The sequence below is a fragment of the Tetrao urogallus genome (genome assembly GCF_951394365.1).
Source record: "Tetrao urogallus genome assembly, chromosome: 6".
NCBI classification, from domain to species: Eukaryota; Metazoa; Chordata; class Aves; order Galliformes; family Phasianidae; genus Tetrao; species Tetrao urogallus.
Window position 1 is genome coordinate 53091042 of NC_136819.1, and position 14555 is coordinate 53105596.

Genomic DNA, 14555 nt, shown 5'->3' on the forward strand with positions numbered 1-14555 from the left:
TGTTAACTATGCTCTTTTTGTTCAATACATGTTACTCAGTTCATTTAAGCTAATAAATAATAATCTTCCAGTAAATTGTGTGAAGCTTGCGTTAGTTACAGCTGACATAGATTAAAAAATTATGTTGACAGAACCCCATTCCTTTTTTTTTTTACCCTTTTAATTTAGGAAAGAATCTGTCTTCCATTTCACCTGCTTTTGTGTTTTATGCTCTTATTTTCACTCATAAGAGCAAAAAAACACAACCAAGTAGTGATCAGGATGTCTGTTAGCCCAGACTGACCCATTTCCTTCCTGCTGTGTCTTCAGGAACCCCAGATATAACCTGCTCGTGGGTATGCGTGTTTGGCATTCATTTGCTGAGGTTTCAAAGGGAGGAACTCTCTCATTTGCTTTTTCTACTATACAACAGTGGGATGAATGCAAACGGGCTGTACAAAAGCAGGCTGGAGTGCGAGGGAATCCCACTCTGCTCACTAATGTTGAACAACACAGCAGGGAATACGCTAGAGCAAGGTGATGACACATCACTGTGCTTCTGCAAGGAATGGGTGTCCTATAAATATACTGATTTGAAGCAGATGCCTAGGATCAGATGGCAGAAAACCCATAGGCTGTGCCTTTTCATCATAGCTGAACCTTCTGTGTACTGAGCTGCCCAACACACCCACTTGTGGGAAATATTTTCAGTCCAAGTACGAGCCATGGATGCAATCAGCTGCTGTGAGAATGTAAGCATCCTCAGCTCTCTGGGATCTCAGCTGTGTTCATTTGTCTTAAAGGAAGGGCTAAGAGCCTGGCTGAAATCTCGCAAGGAGTTGCTGTGCCTGTAGCAGGGGAGGCAAAGCACAAGCAGAGGAAAACTTTGGTTCTGGACCATCCTAAAAAAAAAAAAAAAAAAAAAAAGACATAATTTATGCATTTAAGTTTGTATTTGTACACAGATTCCTTGGAGCTATGGGAATTTGGTGGAGGGGGGAACAAACGATTTCGAAATGGATTAGCCTTATACGGTGATAGTGATAGCAGTTGGAGGCTTCTTTTTCTGCTCGTGCCAGTCCGGATGCTTTTGGCTGTACTAGCGATGGACACGAGAGGGCACCCGAGGAAAATGAAATGGCAGAGGAGCTGTAAGCTTCGCACATGCAAGACTGACTTTCCATCTGGTTTCCTTTTTCGTTGTTGTTTTTGTCCACGCCTCCTCTAATTATTTCCCGACATTGTTTTCTTGATATTCATCAATTAACGGTACATTAAAAAACGTTTAAAAAAAAACCCAAAAACAACACAAAAACAAACTTTGGGAAAATCATTTCAAGAAGGGAAGTTTGGGGCATTTGTTAAATCACGTGGCAGAGCGGTTTAGTGAGCAATTGCACTTATCTCTGTGCAATCACATCTCTGCTGTCAGAGGTAGCACTTTGCAGCTGAGCCTTGATTCCTAGGTAAATGGCAGAGAAACCACATGGCTGCCACAGTTCCCTTCCCAGAGTCTCTGCCTTATACAGATCTCAGTAGGCGAGGAGAACCTCAAATATTACAGCTTAGAAAATGCACTGAAAAATTAGCAGAGGGAAAGTCCAAAGGTCCAGAAGCAACCACCTGCTTGAAAAGTGTCTCCTCAGCAAATTGATGGAAGCTGTGTGCAACAGCTCTGTCTAGCTGTTCTCTGCACAAACACACATGTACACACATACTACTTGAAGAGGGACAGCTGATAAGCGAGTGCTTTTGGGAAGGATGCAGACAAAGCAAGGTAAAAAGTTATGTCCTCATAGTTCGTAGCGATCTGCAACTTCATCAGCTGAAGGTTAATAAGCACTAGGAGACATTTTATCTGTTTGTTGAATCAATTTTTTTTAAACTTGTGTGCTTTCAACATCCACAGCATCCGGTGGTTTAGGGGATATCACATCTCAGTTGGGTAGCAAGAGAAAAAAAAGTTTAAAACAGCCCAAACATTTCATCTGATCATGCTTAGTAGTTATGCTCTAATGAGTGGTGAATAATTAATTGCCCCCTTCTCACCTTCCTCACGTCGGTCAGGATTCTATACTTCTCTTTCACAGCTTCTCTGAATCAGGAGAATTTCACAAGAGCGAGTCTTTCTCCAGACAAGGACAGTGCCAACCAGCAACAGCCTGAGAAACACCTTTGTGGGGATACTGCTCAATTAGAATTTTTCAGACATACAGTGATAAAATAAAAATCAGTTTGGAGCAGTCATTTAAGAGGAAACCCTTTTAAGGAAAGAATTGATCATACTCTGCACTGCATAACTGGAGGCTGCCATCATCTTGGGTTGCAAGTACAGGATATTGTTCCTGCAAAAAGTACAACTCCACTTGATGGCAGCTCTTGCATTCTGCAACTTGTGTGTTCAAATGTTCATGAAGTCATCACTCACCATCAGAGAACGTTGCCTATGTAAGGAGCTTCCTCGTGTATCTAGAAATTGAACTGAAATGCCTGCCTATAATTGCCTTTTTTTTGTGTATGTGCACCATGGGTGCATATTCTGGTGCAAATACATCTTCTACAGAGACTGAAAGCAAGGCTTTCACTCAATGTTATCCCTATGAAAGGGAAAGAAGCTGGGACATTACACTAAATGGATCGCAAGACCAGAACTAGAGAGTGAGAAACTGTAGAAGCACATCAAAAAATAAAGATGAATTTCCTTTAGTTATGAAGAATAGAAGAAAAGTAGTGACACAGAAGCGGCTGTCTGCTTAGCACTAAGATAAATTCAATGCTGTTAAAAATGCAGTTTAAAAACTATGCCTGTTAAGTGCCTGAGACAGTGATGATCCTTAATAAATGATAGCTAGAAGTCATAAATAGGATTATAAGAAAAAGCAGCCTGTTAAACAGGGGTCAGCTAGCTACGTTGGAGCTGATGTTAAAAATCCTGCTGACACCGGATGATTAGTCCAAACTCTATTGGTATTTCATAGGTAGAGGTCTGCTGCAATCTAAATGGCAGTGCTGGCAACGAAGAAGAATATGCCAGTCAGTTGATATTTAAGACCACAAAACATCTGTGTTTCAACACAGAGTCCAGTGCATGTTTATGTGTGGTAACGTCACAACTCCTTTGGCCATCAGGGACCCCCTATGCAGGAAACTTGCAGAGAGAGAGGCCAGGTTGAATGGGGCCCTGGGCAGCCTGGTCCGGTATTATATGGGGAGCTTGTGGCAGGGGGTTGGTGACTCATGGTCTTCGAGGTCCCTTCCAACCCGGGCCATTCTGTAATTCTGTGAGAGCATTGCTACTACAGTCACACACAGCCTCTGCTGTTGGCAGGCTGAACTCAGGGCAAAGAACACAGCGTCCACTTCCCAACAGCCCAGTGGCACCAGGAAAAGGCATGAAGTAGCAAGCAGCTGGAATAAATGCTCGGTGGCCCATGGGCATTTCTCTCCTGTTTGTCACAAAAAACAACCAAGAATCCTCCTTTCAGTGAGCTGCATGTCACTGCCTGCTTTTCTAAGCAATTCCCATTACCTCAGATATGCCAGAGTAACCCAATACCAAAGAAACCCTCCGTCAGTACTGCGGGGTCGCTGCCCACTGTCTGAAGCTATGAGCGGGCTAAAGAAGAACAACACTAGTCTTTAAAGAAGCCACTGCATAATCCTTTCCTGTCTCTGGAGAATTTTCAAGAATTTGGCAGATTTCCCAGTTTGAATTAGCTGAATAAATGAGATGACCTCACTTTTTTTTTTTTTTTTTTTTTTTTCTCCAAAGGGCAGCACAAAAAAAACGTTTGGACTAAATCAGACTATTTCATACCGATCGCTTGAGTCAGCCCCAAAATAAATAAATAAATTAAATGATTTATTTATTTATTTATCTATGTGAAGTTATCAAAAGGGGATATTTACCAAAAAACAAAAAACACACAAAGAAACACAAAAAAAACCTGCCACAGTTTTCAAAGTGAAGCATTTATCATCATTTTTTGTCTCAGTGCATCAATTGTCATTTGATTTAAAAAAAAATAGATTGACAGAAAAATTCTGTTGCCTTTACAAGCCAGATCTTTTCATCCTCACTCTCCCCCAAAGGTAGGAAATCTCTCTTGCACCTCCAGAATCAAAAGCAGATCCTTCCCTAAGCAGGAAATCTTGCCACTTCTTCAGAAAACTGCCCATGGCAATAGTGCAAATGGGGAACACCAGAACAGTGGCTGTGCCAATCTCTGCTCTACTCAAAGGACTGGGGTCATTTCTCTCTTCTGGATCTTATAGCACATTCTGTTTGATGAGCACTGGCAGCTGTCAGTCTGAGTAGGGGACAAGTCTGGGAACCAGCACCACTGTGGAAGGAATCACTGGTTCGTGTCTCTGTTTCCAGGTGCTACCCATTCAGACTACCAGCTGTTGACAGTTTTGAGCTCTTCTTTCTGATCTCATCAGACAAAGTCTGGAGTTTCTTTTTGGTAAATTAAAATTGAGAATCTGGTAGAACAGTGCCAGCAAGATCTGGAGCCTTTGGCTTGCCCTTCCATCATGTGTGCTTCTATCAGTCAGCTCACACCGAGATTATAAAAAACCTGACCTTGGAGTTTACAGTCTGGAGCCCAAATTGAACAGACCAGTCAGCAGATGATGTATCCCACTGAACAATGAGGTCTCCAGTCCCTTTTTGAGCCACTGTTCTTTACATGAATTATATTTGTCCCATATTGCTGAGAATTACACAAAACCATTAGTTTTTAAACAAGCAGACAACAATGTTACCAATAATGCATGTTGTTAGTAAAGCTTGCTTATTAATAACAGCATGAGAAGCATTTCAGTGTGCCTTTTGCATGTTCAATCCCACACCCATGTGCACAAAGCATTTCAGAAAATGTTCACTTTAATTAGTATATGATTTCCTTTGGAAAGGAAAATTCCATAAATTTTTCACCCATGATGTGTAGAGCCCCTACTGAAAGGAGTTTCATATATAGTGTGAATAGAAAAGATGTCCAAAATAGAATTAAATTATAGTGATGGCATTTCTACCATATCCTGTCTTCCCCTTCATAGTCTATGCCACGCTCAACAGCAACAGTAGAACTTTCTTCCTAATAAAGCTTTAGATCTACTTCCATGACTTTTCACCCGTGCTACAGAAATACTATCCGGATGACCAAAGATTTTGTAATCAAACAAGCTGCAACAAACATCCAGCTGAAACAGCAATTCATCAGGCACAGGACAAAAACAAACTATTTTTGTGGCATATAAAATTATGAAGAGCCTTTCCCAATATATACTGTGACTAATAATCATCAGCCCACAGAGCAACGACATTTTAGCCAGTCCTCCTATGGTCACCTTTCATTTGCAACACCATGTCTGCCCAAAAGAGAATGAGAAATAGCAGTTTTAGAGTGAGATATTATCAGCTTTCCCAGACAGAGCCGGGTTGGAAAAGATCAGAAAGAAAAAGAATTCCTCTCATAGTTTAAGGAATAAATGAGCAAGTAATAAACATTCTAATTGAATAAGTACATGCATCCTGCTACAAATTTTTTTTCTGAGTAATAAAACTGAAAGGTTGTTGTGGTGTCTTGTTTTTGTTTGTCTGTTTGTTTCTTTTCCAAAGAGTAAATCCCACAATTAACTTAGGAGAACAGCAAAAATAAATAAATGAATGAGCAATATCCTCACAAAGAGTTTGAGCTGGGAATCACAACACAGATGAGAGGCCTTTCTTCCTGACTGCTCTCCTGAGCCATAACCATGACCATGACCATGACCATCATGGGATGACTGCCTCTGCCCTGTGAGGTCTCAGAAAGAAAGCCAGGCTCGGGAGGTACCACAGAACTCCATGCAATTCCACAGAGTAGCTGGTTTATAAGTTTCAGCCTGATGTTTGCCACAGGACCACGGTCCATCAAAGCTTCCACCATCCACAATCCTGCTGTTCTGGTTCTTCACTAGCCCCTAATTCCACCTAGCTGACACTTCTTTTAGGTTTTGTGTTATCTCTGTTCTAGAAAAGGTTCCTGAGAGATCCAAATGACAAAAACTAGCCAGTTCTGAAGGTCTGGGAGAACACTGCAGCACTTCTCACCATGTTAGCAGATGTAGCATCCTCTAACTGTGGAGTCTTGGGCAAATTTCATCAGAATAGGAAACTTAATATAAACAAATTGCTTCTTCTGGGTTCTTCCAGCCCAGCAGGCCAGAACAAGTAAATATCTACTACCTCAGCATTCCAGCAACTATTAGAAATACCCACAGAGGTTTCAATCATGCTTACTAATTAAAAATAGGGAAGGGAGTTTCAAGTATTTTGCTAATCAAGAGGTGGTAAAAGAATATGACCTTCCTCAGAGGCAAAGTCTGGCATGATAACCAACGTTTTCCATGACACATGCTAGAAAGCACACAAACTCAATCAGCAAAATGATTTCCTTGCTTTAAGATTCAATACTTCAACAAATAATGACTCACTGATATGTGCTTCAGATATTCCTACACTGAAACTCAAGTATAAGTCATATCTATAAAATTGTTGCCCCATAAGCTGTCCATGATAGCTTTTTCCCAAAACTGGAGAATGTCTGGTATGTTTGAACTGATGTAAGAAGTCTGGATTCTATATCCACAGTTCAGATTTGGTAGATAAACGTTATGTGAATGTGCTTGTCTCAGTGTTGATTTCAATAATTAAGGACGACTCAGCAATGAAAAGAACTTTGCTGGTTAATTAGCTGAAGAAGTCAAACCTCCATCTTGCTTCCATCACTTTAGTAAAGAGAACGGATGGTTTTGTCAGACAACATCTGAATACAATGATAACAAGTTCGTGTCAGAAATCATTATATATAAAAGAAAAGTGATTAGTATGTACAAGGAGAGAGCCGTATTGGGTGCTCTAATGCCTAAGACAAGGGTATGGAAGTCAGGAAACGGCTTGTAATTGCAGGTTTGGACACAGACTTTCCTTATGGCCTCGGGCTACCTGACATATATTGCCCAAGTTCTCTGGCTATGAAAGGGAGATAGGAATATTCAAAGTCCCTTATACTTTGGTTGGCACTCGTGGATTGTTACACAGAGACATAGACCAAGAGACACATTTCTTTGACCATGAAGGAAGGAAAGGATAAGGTAGGAGAACCCATTCAAAGATGAATGTGACCTGGTACAAGAAGCAAGCAAAAAAAGGGTTTCATAGAATCATATCACAGAATCATAGATAGGGTTGGAAGGGACTTTACAGGTCACCCAGTTTCAACCTGTCTGCCATGGGCAGGGACACCTCCCACCAGATCAGGCTGCCCAAACCCCTCCTAGCTTGTTCTTGGCCATCTCCAGGGATGGAGCATCCACAACTTCTCTGGACATCCTGTTTCAGTGCTCCACCACCCTCACACTGAAGATGTTCCCTATATCTAATCTAAGTCTACTCCCCTTTAGTTTAAAGCCTTAATATTTTATCTTATCACTACACTTGCTAACAGAATCCCTCTCCAGCTTTTCCTGCAGACCCCCGTTAGGCGCTGGAAGGTCACAGTGAAGTCCCCCCAGAGCCATCTCTTCTTCAGTCTGAACAGCCCCAGTTCTCTCAGCCTGTCTTCCCAGTAGAGGTGCTCCAGTCCTCTGACTTGCTCCAATAGGTCCACAGAGGCCCCAGAGCTGAGCACAGTACTGCAGGTGAAGTCTGTCAAGGGCAGAACCCTGTCACTGCCCTCACTCTGCTGGTCACATTACTTTTCATGCAGCCCAGAACACTGCTGGCTTTCTGGGCTGCAAGCACACACTGCCAGCTCGTGTTGAGCTTCTCATCACCAACACCTCCAAGACCTTCTCGTCAGGACTGCTCTCAATCCATTCTCCACCCATCCTGTATTTACCCTTGGGATTGCTGTGGCCAAGGTGCAGGACCTTGCACTTGGCCTTGCTGAACTTGATGAAGTTCACATGGTCACACTCACAAGCCTGTCAAAGCCCCTCTGGATGGCAGCCCTTTCCCTTCCCTGCAGCATCATGCAGCTTGGTGTCATTGGCAATCTTCCTTACAGTGCACTCAATCCCCCCAATAAGCTTGGGAACTGAAGGAAGGGCTTCAGCCAGGCAGATGGGGTGGTGGTGAGCAGGGGGGACAGGGATATAAGCTCTGTTTGTGCTGTAAGGGTTTGCAAAAAGATACACTGGCAAAACCACTAAGGACATCACCAAAGCCAAAGTTGTTTTTTCTCACCTCAAATCAGCACTACATCGATTTGCACCTGTGAAACAGCTGGCTCAGAAACCAAAATAGCTCATTAGTCAAGAGCATATCCCAAGGCTTGAATCATTTTTAGTAAAGGAAAGGGGCTCAGTGTCAGTGAGTTTGACAGGGGACACAGGAAAGGCTAACTGACCTTTACAGAGAATGCCAGCACAGGGAACCAAGGCTTAATCCTCAAAAAGCTCTGAGCTATCGCTCGTGTCAGTGCCAGGAAACTTGTGTCCCTCTGAACAGGCAGACACTTACCAACAGAGCATGCAGGTTCAGATGCTATGTGTGCCTTGGTTATTGCATAATGTTATCAAATAGGATTTTGCATTTTGCATTTTTTTACATGCCCTGGGGGAAAAAAAAAAGAAAAAAAAGCTTATATTTTTCTCAGGAAAGCTCATTCCTTTGATGTAAATATTAACAATAAACATTAATGAACTAATGTTCAATCTGCTGTCCCCCCGTATCACCTCTTTCTTGAAGAAAATAAAATGGCAACTGGGTGCAGTTACTTTCCCTTTTGCCAAACTAGAACACCACCACTGGAGCACAAATTGGGTAAGCTGAGGAATTGCTAAGCATGGGCTACCTCAGGAAGTAACAATATAAAGCACAGCACTAACCTTTACCTTGTAAGGATGAGGAGCTCTTGACATTCACAAATCTCCAGGTTTCCTCTAAACCAACTTGATTCCTTGTAAACAATTTTAATTGTCTTGGCAAAACCACTAAGCCTTTATTGGAATGCCTTTGCCTCTTGGCCTATCAGTTCTGTTTCCCTCTTTCCTTTTCTTTTCCAAGAGTTCTTGGCTGCTCTGACACACTGCCAGCATCGCTGGACAGCCGGCCACTGAGGGGGAGCAGCTTCTGCTTTCTGCTCACTGCTACAAATGCCATTGCATTAAGAATTATGGCCATTACAGAGGGTACTATGGTTGTGTGAGTATAAATAGGCACAGCGCTGGTAAAAGACGCTCAAGGATTAATTTGCTGGATTTTGAAAGACCAAAATAACTCCACGCTGTGCACTGAGACCAACTTCTGCTGCTGTGTACCTGTTGTCACAGCCTTGCCTTCCCCTGAATGGCAAAAAACACGAACAACTTCAAAGCCATGGAGCTCCTTTCTGTCCCTGTGAGGCTGACAAGGTGGGACCTGACAGTAAGTACACCGTGGGTAACAGGATACCAGCACCTGTATCGGTTCCTCTTCTCCATTCCCTGCAGCCACAGAGGCTCAGCAGCTCTCACCCTCGGGAGTTTCAGCTGGGTGCAGTGCTCCAGAGGAGATTCAGAGGAAGTTCAGGTTGGATATTTGGAAAAATTTCTTCTCAGAAAGAGTGGCAAAGCATCAAAACTAGGGAGGAGGTGGAGACCCCGTCCCTGGAGGTGTTGGAAAACCATGGAGATGTGGCACTGAGGGACATGGTAAGTGGGCACGATGGGATGGGTTGATAGTTGGAGAAGTTGATTTTAGAAGTCTTTTCCAATCTTAATGACTCTATGATGTTATGGTTGGTGCAAATGAACTAAAACCTACAAAAGGGTGATCTCATTGAGTAGCAGGAGCATAGCAGAAAGATACAGGCTGAAGCGAGTCGGGTATTTTGCCTGAATGTACCTCACTGAAGTCCATGGTGCCTGGGAAGCGAGGGGGACAGAAGGATGAGACAGGTCCAAAACACCCACGTTTTGTTGCAGCAAGTGCACTGAGAGCCAGGAGTTTGTTCTGCAGACTAGGCCAGTTAAATGCCAATCTAATCCTGGACTAATGGGTACTAAAGAGTCACAATCCCCCCATGTGACTCCATTGATATTAATCCATCAGGGACAGGGTTGGCTTGGATGATACCTTGGACCAGAATGTGTGATCATAGAAGAATATTCTATCAAAACATAATATCACACGTTTCTGGTCTTCAGTGAAACTGATGCAGGCTCCCATCTAGAATTCACTTCAAAGATAAAGCAATGTTTTTGTATTAATAATGGAGTTTGTAAATGCCCTTAACACTTGGGTGTTCTTATACACCACAAAGTTACTGTTTCACTGCTTTGTTGTTTTCTTTGCTTGTTCTGTTTTAAATTAGAATATCATGTAAAAATCTAAAATTCAGAGCAAATCTGGCTGTTTGTTCTCATGCAGTACCTCTTACTCTCCTGAGTACAATGTTGTTTACTTCGAAAGGAATACGTCAGTGATCTTTGCTAAATATATATATATCTATATCACGAGACAATTCTTATCCTGTGATAAGAGGTAATATTTAAGATCATTTAAGCAATAGGAGATTCTTGATATTTACACTGAGTTCCTGGATGTTTTACCCAGCTTCCCTGCTTTGCAAGCAAACTTCTGCATGGTGCTGTGTATCGGTTGTCCTATCCCTAAAAAAACCATCTCCTCTGGAGTGGTACTTCAGTCGCAGCAGTTCTGACCATGGAGAGAAGGACTACAATTGAAAAAAGAGTCACAGAATCATTAAGGTTGAAAAAGACCACTAAGATCATCCAGTCCAACCAAATACAGTCCTAGTCACAGCAAGCACAAATTAACACAGGAATCAAACCCTGTTGGGAAATCAACTGTCAGAATTGCACCAAAGCCTATTACTTTAACGTAGATATGCTCTCAGCAAGTTTTCTCAGATTTCCATGGTCACACAACTTCTGCTGAAAGATTGAAGTTGGGACTTCCTTCAGCCAATAATTCAGATGCAACATCAAGGACTGTTGAAAGAAATGACAGAAAATGTCAATTTAATTACTAATAAGCACAAACAACTCACCCTGTTTAAAGCATAGTTCTTACTGCAGAGTTAAGCTTTGTTCTTTTAGGACTTTACTCCCCAAGATTTCACCATCCACGGAGAGAGGCTCCAGGACATTGTGGCTCCTCCTGGCCAGGCACCAATGGTCGGCGTGTCTCACTTGTAGAGATGCAGGCCAGGAAAAACTGCTTCCAACCAGTAGTCTGCAGAGGATTCAATAGCCCAAAAGGCAGCCCTTCTGAAATAGTGTCAAAATAAAGTATGACAAAAGGTCCAAAACACTGATTAAACCTAAATTACTCTAAATTAAACCTGAACTACTTACAGTAGCTTTCCTGTGGGACTGAACTTGCTGAACCAGCAGCTGTGTAACACCACCTGAAGCAGGAGCTGCTTGGGGACAAAGCAAAAGCATTGCAAGAAACTGAGGCCTTCGTGGGGTTTCAGAGTACACTGGAGGTGTGCCCAGAGCTCCCAGGTCTGGTAGCAAGAGCTGTGAAGATGCAGCAGTGTGTGTGCCAGCCCACCCCAGCAACAGAGTGTTTGCCCAGGGAGCTTATAGACGGCATGTCTGCTGGTGACTAACCCCCTGGCAAGAGCTTCCCTGCACTCTGTGTTCCTATTGTAAGTGCTGCCAGCTGGGTAACACAAGAACACATCGGCTCCCAGCTGCCACAGTTGCTCAAACGGATGTCAGCACTAACTCAGAGCTCAGGCTACCCAGGGCTCTTGGACAGAGAGCTATTAGGGGCTCGTGAGGACTTCAAAGAGTGTGACACCAGTATCTTGAGCACTGGGAGGATCTGGACCACCTATTGCAATACATACAGCACACCTACAGGGTGACAGATTAGAATGGAGCAGCGGAGAGCACTGTTTAAGTGCTACTAATCCTCCTGGTCCATGGTCAGAGACCTTCCCATTGGCTGCATTCCCTGTGCCACCACTATTACCTTCTACTCTATACTTCCATGGCCTATGGGCCCATTCAAAGGCTGGCTGGCATTTAGGCCATACTACATTCAGTGTTGCACATTTTAAGGCATATGCATCTTATTTCTAGGGGACTTTTCAGATTATATTCAGACATCTACTAAGAATCACAGAAAAAAAATAAGTTTGAAATGACTTCTGCTAGGCTCTCATGCAATCTCCTGCTCAACAAATAAGCAGGTTTCTCAAGGCCTGATTTAGCTGAGTTTTGAGTTCATCTAAGGGTAGAAATTGAACACATTTTCTAGGCAACTTGCTCCACTGCTTGAGAACCCTCACTACAAAGAATTTTCTTCCTTATGTCAATCTGAACTGCCTCCCATTCGGTCCCATGGATCTGTATATGTCCATTTTATGTAAGTCACCCCAGCATGACCATCTGCAGGTAGTATCTTTATCTTCCAAGCTCTGCCTCCTGACACAGATAGCCAGGAACAGACAGACAGTAAAGACTGAGACAAACAAAATGCTGAGAACCTCTGAATTTTCCATGTTGTTCATCCAGCTCACCTGCCTTGTTCAGCAGTGGATCCACATCTTGGTTTCCCTATCACTGCTAACACACCCGTAGAAACTCTTCCTGTTGTTTTTCACATCGTTACCAGCAGCACCCATGTCAAGACATTGTCCTGACCCACTCAGGAAATGTGAATTGCTTATGCCCTACTGTTTCCTGCCCAGCAGATGTCATGTTGGTTAATATCTCCTGTAAAAGTCAAGACTTGAAACACTGACACTTATTTCATGTTTCTGGAGGCTTCATCTGTTTTGTCTTTTTGACCAGGTGATCTGTAGCAAATGCCTACCACAATGTTACCTGTGTTTGCCTTTCCTCTGATCCTGTCCCATAAGCTTCTGACCAGCCCATCACACAGTGCACAGAACTCCATGCACCTGAGCTGCTCCTCCTTGTACAGAGCACAACCACCTCTTACATCTCGACCTCCTCTTTCCTAAAATGCATAAATCACAGCACTTCAGGGGTGAGAGCTCTTACAGCTTCTGAGTACAAAGGACAAAGGGTAGGTCAATCCCTTGCCTATCCAGGTCTGCAATGCCACGTCTCCAAGTCCAGTCAATATAGAGATCTGGGCACTGTCTTAAGATGACCTGCTACAAACACCTAAATTAGATGTTGCACCTCCTTCTCTTGATGATTACATTGAAAAAATGCTAATGGCAGCCTTTGGGCAAGTCTTAATCCACAATACCTATACAGCACAGTAAAAACATGTCATGCATACTATGCCAGGTTCAGTAGAAGGAATAACTATCCTTTATAACATAGTAAAGACAGATGAACAATGGAAGCCCTCTCCAGAGATCTAGTTTCCACAGCAGGACTGCAAATTCTTGCTGTACTTGCCGAGACACCATCATAGCTGCAGTGCTTGTGTTGGCTTGGTACAGAGGGGGAAAAGTAAGGAGCATCACAGAGGGAACTCTTTGGAAGTCAGACCTTGTTGGGACCAGCAGTCTCAGGAATGTGTGTACAGAAACAATTTGTGATTGTTTCTACTGTATTCAAAGAAAAGAAAAAAAGACTATTTATTGCTTTGTAAATAATGACACCAAGAAATACACTGCATTAATATTATTATATCTCTTCCAAATGGAAGGGCTGTAACAGATGACAGGATAATTACAGCCTGTTCTTTCAAGCTTTCTCACATGAAGATGAGCCAGAGTAAGAATATCTCCACATTCTGTGAATTGCAGTTTGTTTTATTTTTGTTGCAAACTGTAAAAATCTCACCACAAACATTCTGATATAGCCTGAGCCACAAGAACCATAACCAGTGCATGATAATTCCAGTGTGGTTTGCTTGCAAGGTGAAGGTTTTAGTCCCATCCAGTGCAGGAACACATGCCACCACCATTTGGAAGCTTTGCTTAAGAAAATCCAGACTGACAGCTTCCTCTCGTAGTGCAATCATTGCCTGGTCTCCAGTCTCACCGCCACTCTCTTTCCCCCAGCATACCTGGAGGTAAAAAGGCATCGCAAGCATCACAAGCATCACGCCCATCCCCTGGTGAGGAGCAGCCAAGGTGATGGTGTCAGCAATCTGTACAAAGGAGCTGCTATTTCTCCTGGGCTGGCTGGTTGGTAGGTGCAGCTTGGCTTTGAGAGGGAGATGAGCAGCAGAACAAACAGGAGCGATGAGAAGCATCTTCAGAGCTCTATCAAGGATTCCTGAATCTTTTGTTTAACTGAGAGGGCAAAGGAGATGGAGTAAAATGGTGGACCCCAGGCAGAGGAGGGACACTGGCAGGATCATGAAACAAGATGGTGCCTTTCACCACTGCAGCATCTGTTAAGTTCCTACTTGGCTGGAAGCAACAAAAAGCCATATTACCAAAGGCATATGGAAGCGTTATTCTCCTATGCAGCAAATGTAACTGCACGAACACATGTCTGAATCCACATAAAAATGGACAAAACCTGTTATTAGCTGATAAAGTGCTGCTTTTGACCTATCTTTCTTGCAGAGGAAAACAAGAAGGCTCAGACTGCTTTTCCCTGCATATCAGACACCAGCCTCTAACAGAACAAGATGA